General features: G+C 42.4%; 1 protein-coding gene across 6 annotated transcripts in view; it reads left to right on the forward strand.

Moving 5' to 3' along the window:
• The first annotated feature begins 1,169 nt into the window (after positions 1–1,169).
• Positions 1,170–15,684, forward strand: part of Nlgn1 (neuroligin 1) — a 917,175-nt gene continuing 902,660 nt past the window's right edge. For 2 of the 6 annotated variants that reach the window (XM_045130108.1, XM_045130109.1), the window contains exon 1: positions 1,730–2,324. The gene's annotated coding sequence lies outside the window, so the exon portion shown is untranslated. Of the gene's footprint in view, positions 1,189–1,727; positions 2,325–3,648; positions 4,162–15,684 lie in introns of those variants that run through there. The other 4 variants (XM_045130104.1, XM_045130107.1, XM_045130106.1 and 1 more) reach the window with 3 other exon arrangements.

Raw genomic sequence — 15,684 nt, forward strand, 5'->3', positions numbered from 1 at the left:
AAAAGGTATTGGATTTGCCCTCACATCACCTAAAGGTTACTTCTATTTTACAAAGAAAATTATCAAGACGGCTGGAGAGATGGCTTAGAGGTTTAAGGCGCTTGTCTGCAAAGCCAAACACCCTGGTTTGATTCTCCAGGACCTACATGAGCCAGTTGCACAAGGTGGCCCATGAGTATGGGATTCTTTTGCAGGGGCTGGAGGCCATGACACACCCATTCTTTCTATCTGCCTCTTTCTCTCCCAGCCCCCCTTCAATCAAGGCAGATTGATCTCCCAAACTATGTCAGGAAAGTATGGCGCTGAATTTCTTCTCACTGGATTAAAAAATGTCCTATTTAGAACAGTTTTGAAAATCAGAGCAGTTGCGGTGGAACCTTAACATTCTTGCTGGTATTAACTAATGAATAAGCAGTAAATATTTCAGGGGTAAGCCCATTCTGCATGCCCGTTATGCCGAGTGTTTCTTTCCACTGAATTTCAGCGATGAAGGCACCCTTGAGATAGACAAAGCTGAAAGGAATCCCTGGAGATTTAAAAAAAAAAAAAATTCTGTAGGTCAAGGTGCTGTTGTATTCCTTCCTGGATGATGATGATGACGTTGATTATTTATGTTTTGGTAAAAATCATTACAGGTGGCAATCAGTTTCATGGTTCTCTTTGCTGGGACCCTGTTTGCCAAATGACCTTAAATGAATTCCCAGAGAGGCTAGGAGCCAGTCCGGCCCGTAGGTAGGTGTGTAAACAGTGTGTGGTAGTGAGTCACACCAGCCACGAGTCATTACAACGATGAGTTCTGAGCCCAACTCTTCAGCAGAGACAGATGCGGGAGCAGTCACCGGAGAGAGGCCTAGGCAAGCAGCTGCACGGAAGGGTACGACCGAAAGGGGCTGGATCAGTGCAGGGGAGCACTCTTGCCTCTAGCTGAAGAGAGGAACAAGAGAGGGAGTTTTGTGGCCACAGACATTCGGAGGGAGGAAACTGGAGCGGACACAGTCAGTGGCCCTGGCCTCCAACTCTGCGCTGCTCTTGGTCTCTGAGAAGCCTGGCCGCAGAGCTCAGTCACGCCTAGAACGGAGAAACTCAGTGCGCGCCAGGCCTGTGCCAATTCGGCTTGCAGAGCATCGTCTCACGTGACGCCCGGGGGCCCCTTTCACCCCTCCTGCCGCCTTGGGCGCTGCAGATCGTGTAGGTTCGGCTGTCAAAGGGGGGGGGGAGGAGAGGGAGGAGGGGGAAGCAGGAGGAGGAGGAGGAGGAGGGACTCGGGAGGGCGGAACTTGGTAAAAGGGTGGGTTTGGGAGGGGTGGATGGCCACCGAGCCCCTCATCGCCCACCGCCAGACCCACGAGCGCCAAGCCCAGCCGCGCCACCGAGGCAGCTCGGACCCGACCTAGGGGCGACGACGCTGTGCAATAAAGCCAGAGGGAGGAGGGGGTCGGGGACAGGGTGGTGGCCTCGATCTCGCAGGACCCTGTCTGGAGGATGGCTCCAGTTTGATTCAGACCTTGCACCCTGCCTGCTCCGCCAGGGAGAGAGCCCCGGAGAGAACGAGCGCGCGAGGAGGAGGAGGGAGGAGGAAGAGGGGGAGGAGGAGGAGGCTGCTGTGTGTGTGCGCGCGTGAGTGTGCGTGTGTGTGCTCGCGTCTACAGGTAGCAGCGGCGGCGGGGACCCGAGCAGGGGACGCATCCGCAGCCACCTCCCCGCTGATGGCTTTTGGAGGCGATTGCTCACTTAGCTGACGGATCTGTCGCCACCCCTCCCACCCCGGGGGCGAGCTTTTCAATCTCTTCGGGTCCACTCTCCTTTAGGCATCTTCCAGCTTCAAGTGTGCTTTTTGGATATTTTCTTTTTAAATTATTATTATCATTATTATTATTATTTTTCTCCTTCTCCCTCCAAATATTTTCGGGAATTCTGCATACTGAAGCAGGTGGCAACTGGTACGGAGGAAACCACTGGATACGTTTGGGGTTGCCAAGTTTTGCCTGCCTTTCCCTGTCCCCTCCCGCTTTCAGAGGCGTCTCGGGTGCTTTTCTTTCGGATTTACATGCGGAGATCGTATATGCATTTACATGCCGGCCGAATAATACATAAACACACACGCGTGCCCAGGCGCCTGGTTTTCGTCTCTGTACCTGACAAAGCGAAATGTCGCGGAACGGATGGATAAGGAGAACCGTATTAACATTCTTTTGAGCCCGCTTTCGAGCACGGGGAGGCAGAGAGAAGAACTGTTTCACGCTCGGCCGTCCTTAGGCTGCACACTAAAGCCCCACGAAGTATTTACGGTTGCAGATCAGGTGCATACGGGGCTTAGAGAGAAGGTAAGGGGCGGCGGGGGGGTGTCTCCGGTGTCCACCGAGCCCCGAATCCCGGGGAACTCCGAGAACTTCCTGCCCCAGCCTCTCCCTGCCTTCGCTCCTTTCCACCCACCCTGCCGGGTCCCCTTTCTCCAACCATTCATTCCCCAATCCTACGGGGTCCACCGACCGCGGGGAGGCGGCGCTGGGAAGGGCGGCTGTGCTGACGGTGCAGCCGTCTGGGAGAGTTTAAATGCGTCCCCCGCCCCCAGCAGAGTACCTGAGTTTTCCCTGTCTCCCTTTTCAGTGGTTTGCAATGCATTTCGTTGTGTGTGTGTGTGTGTGTGTGTGTGTGTGTGTGTGTGTGTGTGGTGTTTTACTTGGTAATACTACGTAGATAAATATTTTAAACATGTCTTGGGGCCAACTCCTCATCTCTCCTGTGACGAAAATAAAAGCAATAAAAAAAATAATAGCAAACTTTAATGAATTGGATGGCTTCTTCAGTCCCGAGGTTCATGGACCCTCCCAAATGCTTCTTTTCATTATAAATAAATAAATAAATAAATAAATGGAAAAAAGATAAGCGTCCAAGGAGCCAGTGCCTCTGAGTGAGAGTTCTCCCGGAGAGGACACAGCCTCCCGCCCCCGTAGAAAGCTGTTCGTGTCCTGGGGGGAGGCAGTCACTCGAATTGACACCCACCAAGCTGAGACGAGTGCGGGAAAGGCTCCCTGGTAATTGCCTTGTTAACCCCCCCCCCCCTTGACACCCCCGGTCCCTGTTTAACTCCCCATTCGGGGCGCAGGTTTTCAGACCTGACCTTTGGATGGCAGAGTGGACTCTTGTTTTTTCCTGCATCCGACCTCCTTCCTTCCATCCTCTCCCCCCACCCCACCCCCGCCTCTTTCGCCCTGGCACTTTGCAAATTGCCCGTTTTGCGCACCCTCGCGGTGGGCGTTCTCTCCGCTCGGCATCCTGCCCCCTCGCTCCTTCCTCCGCCGCGCTTCCCCGGCAGGCGCATCGCTTTCTGGGGCTCGCCCGCGCGCGCCCCCCTCCCCACGCCTCGGCTCCTCCACCTGCCCTCTCTCGCCGGGGCAGCGGGTCCCCGCCTCCTCCCCGCGCGCCCGGGGGCTGACCCGGGCATCCCTCGTCCCGGCCTGCCCGGCGTCCGAGTGCCACGGCACACAGCGGTGGCGGCGGCACGGAGCCGGAGCGGAGAAGCCACGGCGGGAGACGCGAGCCCGAGTGGGTGATGAGAGGCCGGCCGAGCCCGTCGGAGCCCAGGGAACCCGAGCGGAGCGAGGGAACCAGTGTGCGGCGCGCGCTGCCCGGGCTGGAGCCCACGCGTGCTTCCTGCGAGCGGCGCCCCAGCCCCTGCCGCGGCGGGGACGTCCCCCTCGCTGTGCTCTGGGACCCCAGAGGAGAGCCGGGAGATCGGCGAGAGGCACCGGAGAAATAAAGGAGAGATTCCCAGAGTAGCGGGACCGGGGAATCTCCGAGGCTGAGCAGATGGAGGAACAATGCCGCCTCCAGAAGCAAATCCTTTCCTGAACCTTCGGCGGGGCGCAGAGGTGGCCTTGGGCTCGCCGCTCTCTCCAGGCCCGCGGGCTGCGCCTGGGCTTGGTTCCGCCTCTTAGTTTGACAGGAATTAGAAAGTTGCTCTTCTTCTCCCAAAACGTCTCCTGCGAAGTGGCTTGCAGACTGGCGTGGTTCGTGTAAAGATGTCACTTTCCGGATCCCCCGCGAGGACCAACTCATAGATTGTGTATTATTGGGCAATAAACTCTCCTGGGAAGAGAAGGTAGTCCATATGTTTAAAACGTTCTCCTCTGACTCCTGCCAGCCTCAGCACAAAGCCTTGTGAGTAGAAATGAAAAAAAAAAAAAAAACAAAAAAACAAAACTGCAGTGAATTAAAAATGATTTAAGATGAGAATTTTGAATAGAGAACAATTTATTTCAGAGGAGGTGGTTGACGTGGTATAGAAATGAGGGAAATATGTTCAGTATTTGGTTAATTTGTGGTTCCTCTAATGATCAGTAGCCTCCACAAAGGTTTTCTTTCTTTCATTTTTCTTTCTTTCTATTTTTTTTTCCATTTCCAGGGCCCTGGTGGTAGATCCACGGAGGACTTAAGATATGTGAATTTAGATAGCTGATCCTGTTTCTGTTACTGTGCATTTTTATAGACAGCTGATATTCCTTTTTTCCCCCATCTTAGACTAAAACCACTGTAGATGATTCTGTTGAAGTATATGGCGGTCTCATGCTGTATTTGAAAGTACAGTGTCTTTATGTAATTCTCAACAGTAATTGCACTCAACTGTTCATAGAGTCAAAGATATTAAAAATGCCCCCTAGAAAAGGTGTGGGTATGTGTTTTGAGTGCAAAACCTATACAATGGTCTTGGTATTCTCAGCCTTGGCAGCCCAGGAGAACACCAGTTTTTATTTGGAAATGAGTTCCATCCGAAGCAAGGGCCATGTGTGCATTTTAACACAGTAGATGCAAAGTGAAGAAATGTTAAGTTTCTTGTGCCTTCGGCAGAGAATGGATCTAAGTCTACTTGCGTTGCACAGGGATTCACATAGAAACTGGAAGTTAATCGTTGCTCAGGCCTTGTGACAACACCTTGATCACCAGAAGTCACCGTTTTCTGTCAGCATGCTGCTCTGCCCTTAGTCTTCCCCGTCCTCTTGGCATTAGCAGGGACTCCACCTTAAGCTTCTGGGGTGTGGGTATCCCACGACTGGCCTCATTGGGGGCATCTTTCTTGTTGTCTGTATTCTTAGTCCCTCTCTCAGCAGTTTCAGATTGTGGAATTTTCCATTTTTATTTAGTGATAACATATCCCCACGTAGAAATGTTGCAATTGCTTAAAAGTTAAAAGTGTTGCAGCTACTACAAGAGGTAGACCCAGAAACCCCTTTTGCTTCCTTTGGGAGGTGCTGGAAGGCCCTGGGCATGGCCAGATGACTGCCTTGAGTTAGTCAAGTTTCTACCTATCCTGAGTTTCTCATATATATACTACTTTTACGATTTTCACACAGTTATCCAGGTATAAATTCTAACTTTATCTTCAATCTTTTTAAAATAGGCAGCTTAGACTATTTAAACTTAAAACAAGTATAGAATTTGAGAATGCAGGTTCTGATTTAATATTTACCACTTTGCAATTTTCACATAATTTATTGTTACTGGCAACTTTAAAAATAATTAAATATATTTGTAAGCAGAAAGACAGAGAAGGAGAGAGAAGAAGCACACCAGGCCCTCCTATGGCTGCAAGCAAACTCCAGATGCATGCACCACTCTGTGCATCTGGCTTGAGGTGTGTACTGGGGAACTGGACCAGGCCTTTGGACTAGATAAGCAAGTGCCTAAACCCATGAGCCACCTCTCTAGCCCATTATTGACAACTTTTGTGGGGGAATGGTAATACAGAGTCAGGAATAACTGACATTTATTTCTCTGGGTTTCCATGTGATAAAAAGTTATTTACTTATTTATTGCTGTTTTCCACAAAGCTTTGTAATGATCATTTCTACATTTTAACACCAAGGACTCCCTTTATAAATTACTTAAAAAAACTAACTGGTAGTTTTATATGTAAAATACAATGGGAATTCAGGGTGGTATTAGAAATATCAACAGTGTTTCATAAGTGAAATTTGAAGCCAGTTTTCACTTCATTAAATCATAATCAGGTAGACATGCTATCTCAGTTATGTTTTAATTATTTGTAGATGGAATAACCTAGGTCTAAAGTATCTAAAATATCTCAAAGACATCTTATTGACATGATTCCTTGGAGCTTCCCTCAAGATGTCTTATTGAAACTACCTAGTGGTTTCTTATAGTTTCCCTGTCATTGTCTACACTTCTATGACATTCAATTCTTCATAATATTTCCATGAAAACACCCTCCTCCCTAATTTATCCTTTAGTCCATTCACAAGCCTTTTACTAATTTCCCAAATACTATTTACCATACTTGCTTTCTTAACTTTCCTTCGGAGATCCAGTTCCCACCCATCTACCAACCAAGACAAGAAAGTGTTTTAGTGCCTTAGGGCTATCTGTGCTCCATGCATTTCCTTCGTTTCTCCTTTCACTGAACATCAACACTGTTACTGATCCCATGAGTACCCAGTTTTTACTTTCCTGATGGTTGCCTTCCTGGCTGGATAGAGAATTACCAGAGGTTGGAAATCATACCAGATTGATTATTTTCTTCAGCATGGTTATCCCCAAGACAGATGGTCAAGTAGACCATATATCAATTGAATTTTTTATAAATATGTTGGGTTATGCAGTAAGAGATAATCTGGCATTGGGCTAAGGAAATAAAAGCTTGTTTAATCACATAGAGTCAGTCAAGGAAGGAAAGAAACAAATGCTTAGGCATTTAATCAAGGGATCAGGGTTCTATCATTTGACTTGCTAATTCATTCTCATGGTGACAAGACTGCTGCGGTGCACCTGAACTCTCATAAGCTTTCTGGTCCCAAAGAATGAGGGGAAGGCAAACAACAAAGAGTAGTGTAGTTCAGAGCTTCTCAGCTTTGGCTCCATTGTCACTTTGTACTGGAGAAGTCATTCTTTTGTGGGCTTCATAGCGCATTTGGCCTCTACTGAACAGGTCCCAGGTGTATACTTTACCTCCCCATCCTGTCATATGACTAACAATATATCCAGACATTGCCAGATGTCCCTGGAGGATATAACTGGCTCTATTGAGTAATATGGCTCTAGAGCAAGGAAGAAATTTCTTATTTGCTACTCCAGCTCCTCCTTCACCTGTACATGGTTAGAAGGACCCGTTTTGACTTAAGAAACAGTAAAGTATCGTTTACTAGATTTAAAAAAAAAAAGAAGAAAGAGGATAGAGAGCAGAATAAGAGAAGGAACCCAGAAAGTCCTGCCTTGGAGCACTGTAATCTTTTTGTAGTATGAAATCCTCCTTGTAGACAACTCTTCTGTTGTCTTCAGAACCATGTCACGTGGCTGCTTGTTGGTATCTAAGACATTGGTACATGCACCTTTTAGTGTAGCGTGCTGCCATCCTGAAGAAAATCAGAATCTATGAGAAAAGAAGGAAAATGGAGATGAGGTTGAAAATTAGTACTGTTTGCCATGAATAAATATGAAAAATTCACTGAAGTACTTCAAAAAGCAGAGAAAAAAACACAAAAATAGCCATTAGAGAGGACAGATATCATTTTTCATGTGGCAAATGGTAATGAATTAACTAGGATAATACTTAAAAATTAACTTAATACTTAAAAATAAGTGGATAAGGGCTAGAGGGATTGCATAATGGTTAAAGCACTTGCCGGCAAAGCCTAAGCACCCATGTTTGAATCTCTAGGTCCAATGTAGCCAGATGCAGTGACGCAAGTGCACAATGCACACGTGCACCACAAGGGGGCGCACACATCTGGAGTTCTTTCACAGTGAATGAAGGCCCTGATGTGCAGGCGCGCGCTCTCTCTCCCCCTCAAAAATAAATAATAATAAATAAGTGGGTAAAATGGAGGAATCTGCCTCTTCCTAATGTCTTTTTTCCTCTGATGTCACTCAACCTCTTCTACTGAATAAAGCAAAAAATACGTAAAGAAATAAAGCAATAAGTTTGCTAGCTGTTCATGTTTACATATCAGATAATGGTTAATTGTGTGACAAATATGAAAAAAGATAAAAATGCAAATCTCCTATTTTAATCTTCCTTTCTAATGCTTGTATTTTAAAAGGTATCATATGTTGGTTGTATCACTAGGCAAAATAGCTTTACAGACGAATGGATTATCATGAACTGTAACAATTTTAAGTTGGGCCGCTCAACAATTTAACTCAGTGTGGTAATCAAGTACCATTATAGAGAAGGACTCCGCTTACAAAGACATATCAACAAGGCCACGAATGGTTGTCTACCTTTTCCCCCTATTTATCCTTTGATTTAAATTCTCTAAAAGTTGTTGAATGTCAATTTCCATTCAGTTCTGTTCCATGTAGAAATAGAAAATATGATATCCAATACACAGTGTTTGTTTTCACTTAAGGGATCTGGGATGTTCCTCAGTGGCAGATTCCTTACCTGCCGTGAGTGATGGCCTGGCATTAACCCTCAGTAGAGAATAAAAATAATAAAAGGAAAACAAGCAACAACAACAACAAAAAAACTCCCCAGAGTACCCAATTAAGGACCTTTATAAATAGACTTTCATTATCTCACAGTCAAGGATTCTAGAGGTGTGCTGAGCTAGGGTTGGCTAACTCAGCAATTTAGGAATGTCAGTTTCATTGTAAATTTGTTAGCTTCCCACTGTGAAGCCAGTTAAACAACATGGGCATCACAGAGGGGAAAAAAGTCACCTCTTCCCACTGTACCAGACAAAGCAAAAAGGGGGAAGTAACCTTCTTTTTATGTAGATACCTCTTTTCATGAAGAAGGAAACTTTTTTTCCAGTGTTGCCTGCTGATTTCCTTTATGTCTGATGGACAAAACCTGCATCATATCCCACTCCTAACAATTAGAAAAATAAAAAACTACTACTTTGCATTCTTATGATCATGATCAATCTTAGTTCATTTTGGTGGCTGAAAGACAGGTCTGCTTTCCCTATGGATTGTGGTATGTCATTGTGCAATCAAAGCTGTGTTAACTGGGAGGCAGGACGTAATAGCTAACCCATAGGGCATCTAATAGCATCATGTTCAACTTTCTCAAGTGTTTCAAAGTATAGAATTTCTATGGTAAAACACAATGCACAAAAGTAATTAAGTGACCTTTGAATTCAGACACATAGCTATAGTCATGTGAGGTGGCATGGATCTGATATAGCATACATGTATGTGTGATGTGGCAGAGGATTTGTTTAGTACTTTTGGAAAACTGGAAAACGTAGAAATGTGCTCTGGACACAATAATTAAAAACACCAAATTATGCTACATTACATATATAAGTAAAAGAAAACCTCATGTACATTTCTACATATGATACATCACAGGTAAGTCAGAGCATGTTTGCCCTGTCAACGAGATCATGTGTGCTCATTTACCGTTGTCACCAAGTCCTTCCGTTATATTTCAAGGCCAGTCTGAGCAATGACAGCTTTCTTATGAACAAGTACTTGCTATCAGCTGAGGCAAAATAACAACAACCTGGGCTCTCTGTCTTTGAAAATGGTTGATTTCTTAGAAGGTCAGGGGAATGGTCTAATTTTAGGCATGTAAAAATGTGAGCTTCTCATGAAAATCTTATTTTCTTCCTTAAAGTTAGGGAATCTTTATTTTGCTTCTTTAGCCCACTTTCATGGAAACTCACCACCAATTTTCTCCATCTGAAGAAATGCTCTTAATCTTTTACTCTCCTTTATTACTCAAAAATATTTTTCAGCTTTAATTTTGTTTCAAGATTTCATTGCTTTGGACTTTTTCTCTAAAACTGATTCTAATTATTTATGGAAGGAGAAAGCATATAGTTGATATATGTAAATGCAAATAAGTATTATCCCACATCATTCTTTTACTTGAATGAATATGCTTGGAACTTATGTTATATGCACAAAAATTCTAAAGTTATACTATGAGTGATGTGGTAGGTAAAAACAAAACAGTTTTTAGAGAAAAGAGATATCAATGGAGTTTGAATCATTTTAGTAAAGACATATTTTGTAATTGGCAGACAGGTGGGAAAGTAAGATGGAATATATATTATTAAAATATGAACTGACATTTTGTTTTATAATCAGATATCAAAACTTTTTAAACATTTTCCCCTCTAGATTTGGAGTTTTAATAACTTCATTCCATCCCAATAAGCTTTTCTCTAGTATGAAGGAATGTTTTGGCCCTGTACTCACCACATGAAAGAAGCAAAACCTCACTTAGTTCCCAAGCATATTTTTGTGATGGACACTGACTGTCTCCTATGCTTGTCTTTGGCATGCTAGAATGTCTTCCAGAGCATGTCATCATTCCAATGCTCATGTTCTATTTCCAGGCTCAATGCCGGAAGCTGTTTTCACAACAGCAGTTACCTCTGAACCGGGCCCCCTGCCTCACCGATAACTGAGTTCTGAATCAAACTTTAGAAGATAATTAGTCAGTCCATCTGTGTTTAGGGTCAGGAACAGATGCTTCTCCTGTTTGCTTTAATGGTAGGTGTGTTTGAAAGTAGAGGCATTTTTAAATGGAATTTGTTACAAGTCCACATGCTAGTGAACACTTCTGCATCCAACAATGACTATGCAGGAAAAGGAAGAATTTTTTTTTAAATTTTATTGTTATTTATTTATTTGAGAGAGAGAGAGAGAGAGAGAAAGAGAGAGAGAGAGAGAGAGAGAGAGAGAGAGAGAGAGAGAGAGAGAGAGAGAAGGCACACCAGGGCACCCAGCCACTGCAAACAAACCTCAGATGCATGGGCCACCTTGTGCATCTGGCTTACGTGGGTCCTGGGGAATAGAACATGGGTTCTTTGACTTTGTGGGCAAGTGCCTTAACCGCCAAGTAATCTCTCCAGCCCAAGGAAGATGCTTTTTAAGCATCTACCAAACTTTCTCTCACCTGGACCCATGTTGTAGTTTACAGTTCAGCAGTCCTATAAATAATTAAAGGTAATAGTATTCCACCTAAGATATCACAAAATGTTGAAGACTCTTCTGGAGAATAAAATGTTTGGTTCTATTTAATAGATCAAATTTCAGCAAAATTAAGGTACACTGATCATAGTATGGGACATTGTTCATAGACAGTAGAAAGAGGAAACCCTAATTAATTCTACAATGCTTCCTTCCCACCTAGAGCAATTATAGACTTATATATTTACATTAGAACTCTTGTACATGCAAAGATTGGACTATTAAAGCAATAATCCAGAAGAGTTTTTGGACTACATTTTTCTGAATCATTTCTACATAGTCACCCATATCAACATTGCCCCATCCAGTCATCTCTGTATGTTGATAGCATTGCCATTTTACAGAAGGGTTCATGTTTGTCCCCAGGATTTCTTCCTAAGTAGCTCATACTATTCTGAAAGATTCAATGCTGATGTTTTGTTGATTTTACTAAAATGTGACAGTTAAACATTTTCAGACATCAACCAGGACAAACAATCCTTCCTTGAGTTGTTAACTGTTGGCATTAGTGTTGTTCTTGTTGTGTGAGTGCAGTTTTTGCATATATCATCCAAGACAACTAGACCTCCTCTACTAACTGGCCATAAGCAATTATCAAATCTGTCCAAATTTCAGAGACATCCAAGGTTCTTAAACAGTGTGTCACAGCCAATGAAATATATACCTTTCATGATGTACATTTCCTCACTTTTGAAATGTACACATGAAAGGATGATTATTAAACCATGCCATTTAATTAATCACCAAACACTTGAATAAGAGATCACTGCAGAGCTCATAGGGCGAGATTAGAGTAAAACTCTATTCCCCTTTATTTCTTACATACCCTTCCATTACTCAAGATAGAAAATGGAGCTAGCCATTTCATTAGGTGTGGTGTAAAAGCTAAACGAAACCAAGAACTAGACACAGAAGTATGAGGCCTGTGTTTCGAAAGTCGACCCAACAGCTAATGTGTGTCACATTCCCAGGTGCCTTTTATCTGTCTGATTTTTGGCTTTACCACTTAAAATACATAACTGAATTAATTAAAGTGAAAGATGTTTTCCAGCTATAAAATCGGTTTTGAGTTAAGGCATTCAGAAAAGAATTTTAATAGCGACCATGTATTATACATTTAAAGTTTATAGCATATGCAGATACAATAGTGGGGAGTTGTTATTTTAAGCTGATAAACTTAAAACATATAATATGTATGCATGACTGAAATTGATTGCCTGTTGTAGCTTTAACATATAGCAGGTTCTTGTAGGTTTCCTCATATAGATGTTATTATTATTTATTTTTTCAGCATAGAGGGTTGACCCTAGGGCTTCTTACCTGGGAGGCAAGGACCCTACTGCTCTGTTATTTCCCCAGCATGTTATTTGTTCTTGAAAAAAAACCGTGAGTACTGCAAAAGGTGGAACAGAACAAAGTGAGAAGTTAGGAACTCACTCATCAAAAGTACCAAATTAGAAAGATTGCTGAATAAATTAAAGCCAAATAAAGGATGGAAAAGTGGGAAGAGACAAGCAGAAAAATGTATTTTCCATCAAGAACAAAGAAAAGTTACAAAAGGAATTAACTCTCACTATATATAAATGTTCTGCTTAAAAAGAGTCATCAGTAAAAAGCAAGAGAAAATTGGCAGGTAAAAATGAAATTTTCCTTTTTAAAATTTGATCATTACTCAACTTCATAGCATCGATTAAAAAAAAAAAGCTTATTAAAAGCAAGAGGATTCCATGGCTGTATCCATCAGATGTGACTACTTGTGGCTGCATCTCGATAGTCCTCTCTGTGCAATGCCACAGAAAACAGTGCTTCTTCTCTGTATTGTATTTGGAAATTGTCACTGGTCTTAAGTGGCCAAAAAGCCAGGCACTTGCTTTCTGATGGTTAACAAGCACTGTAGATGTGCCTTTCTTTCTCTTGTTGTAGCCCCAGACACCACAGAGGAAGCACAGCCCTCCTCCTGTGTGCCTACCTTGCAGAAAAGTGAGTCAATTTATAAAGCATGAAGAAAACTCCTTCTTTAACTTGGGCTAGATATTCTTAAAGCTCCTTCTTTTTTTACTTTTAGTTTCATTTTATATGTGTATATATATGTATGTATTGTAACAGGTTATATTGTTTCATCCCCATGCCCCAGCTCCCGTTGTCCTGGGGACCCTTCTCAGTAGGGTTATGGTATTCACTCTGGGGGCATGGAGGCCTCAGTCTGCCTCTCTGGGGTAGTGGAGGGATGGTGCCTTAGGATGATCCTACCCACTCTGTGGCTTTTGCAATCTTTCTGTCCCCCTCTTCCACAATGCTCCCTGAGCCATGGCAGGCCTATTGGTAGTCTGATTTAGTGTTGAGTTTTCTGCAGCTTCTGGATTTTTTTCTTTGATGGGTTTTGATTGATCATGGTGTCTGTTACTATTGCCCTGGAGCTGGTTGTCTGGTTAGCAGTAAGAGCAGTATTCATTTGGCTACTACTTCTTCACTTCTTTCTGTGCCCTGGCAGATGTGCTAGAGGTGGCATAGGTCATGGTGGGCAGTCAGTTTAAGACCTTTTTTAATACAGGTAAGCTGCATAAAATCATAAAGAAGAGCTATAATTTATAGCTAATATATCTACATATATATACTAATGTATATACTAATATATATATATATATATATATATATATATATATATATATATATATATACACACTAATATATAATTGCTGCAAGTAAGTAGGCTTGGATTCAATCATTAATTACTAAAAATCTAACAATCCTCCACTTAGGTCATTTTGTCCATAAGAAAGATTGACGATATGCTAGCATTTAAGAGGGAGGCTAAAGTCATTAAATAGAGCTCTAAGATGATATTCATATTCACCATCACCTTCATATGGCTAAAGGGAAAATAATTTTAGTATAGGTGGTCTAGAAACATTGCAAATTTGGGTGATGAGTTACTAAAAACATCCATATATTTTCAATAGTTTGTGCATTTGAAAAGCCAGAAGGGTCATAGGACATTTTTGCAGCTGATTTTAGGCAACTTATTTAGTTTATATGGGCAAAAGTGAAGATCAGAGAAACATAATTTGCTTTGTTTATACAATGGTAAAGTTTGGACTCAAACATGTTGATCTATGTGTAATTTGTTTATGTATTAGTTTTGCACCAAACTGTAAAACATACATTAGTGCCAGATATTTTATATATAAATTACAATAATTCTATACTTAGTAGACATTAGAAGTACAGGCAATAACCATTAGGACCGATAAAGAGGGTAGTTACACTTTTAGGAGGATTTAGTGAATAAGACATTACTTAAAGGAGATAGGGATGTAAATAAATAAAGAAGAGGAAAAAAGACGTGGCTCAGACAAAAGCAAAAAGTAAAATCAGAATTGAACCATGAGGCAGAGGCAATTGGATATTTTATGTTTTTGAAAAGTGTGTGACACACATGCGTGTGCGCGTGCACACACACACACACACACACATTTATACATACACAAGGAAATACTGCTGTAGACAGGAAAGGAAGATAAGTTTGGTTTAGGACTTCTGCAGATAGATTAGAAATAGCAATTACATACTTATTCTGAGTAAACACCCTCAAATTAGTTCATATTGTATGAGAAGTTCATTCCTGCTAGAGTAAAAATCTATAGATTGGAATATATAACTTTTTGAGCATATGTCTGTTTCTATAACTAGTTGATACACTATCAGGTGGTGCTTTTTTTCATTCCCATCAAAAAAGGCGATAGTTCATGCCACAGGCCTGGTTAAGCTGTATGAGAGACATTCTGCCGTCAAATGGATGTCTTCTTCATGAAAAGTGTGCCTTCTCAAGATAGTCCTTCAATTAGTCCTTCACTATTTGCTAATTACAAGATATAAGCAAAATGTTCTATTTACTTAAAAGAGAGAGGCACTTGTTGGTGCCGGTCTTTCCTCCTGATACCTACTGATCACACTTGCCTTCATTTAAAAATTACCCTTTTCAGATCTAAGGAATGCAGTGTCATGTGAAACACATCCTTCTATTTCTGGTAAATTGCACATGAAATCAGCACATCCCTCCTGACTGTTTGAATCCACTGTCTGTGAAAATGGCAGTGCATTCTGGGAGTCAGTGGCTAGAATAACCAGCACCTGGGGGACAGGGAGTGGGGTCTGCCAGAGGAGCACCAACATGTCTTCTACAGAATTCCATGAGCATCATCATAATTTCCCAGGAACAGGTGCGTTATGACCTCGCCAGTCAGAAACACTTTGGGAGTAGTCCAGGCATTCAATTTTGAATGTTATTGCTCTCTAGTCTTTGCAGGAACTCCAAAGAAGAATGAGACTTCATATACCACAGAGCTTGTAGACAAGCTCTTTACCATACACACACCAGAAAAGAATAAGAGTGGGATGGTATTGCTGAGGGTAGAAAGGCAATTGCTGGAGAGAGGGAGAGGGAAGAGGGACGGAAATCTTTAAGGTGACATCCTTTTTATTCCTATTGCACTTAAGCTTGCAAAACCTTAACAGATATGTATGTTTGTGACTATGTTTCTATCAAGCATCTACTTATCAGCCTATGGTTTCTGCTTCTTATCATGAATGTGATTTCTTTACCCTCATGTTTCTAGTTGCTGAACAGCCTCTTTTACAGAGCATGATTACTGTACTAAACCCAGAACCTCATTGTATCCTCAGATCATTGTGAAAGCCTTCTAAGTGCAAGTGTCAGCGAACAACCCAGTAGCATGAATA

This window comes from Jaculus jaculus, chromosome 11 (assembly GCF_020740685.1).
Source record: "Jaculus jaculus isolate mJacJac1 chromosome 11, mJacJac1.mat.Y.cur, whole genome shotgun sequence".
Lineage (NCBI taxonomy): Eukaryota > Metazoa > Chordata > Mammalia > Rodentia > Dipodidae > Jaculus > Jaculus jaculus.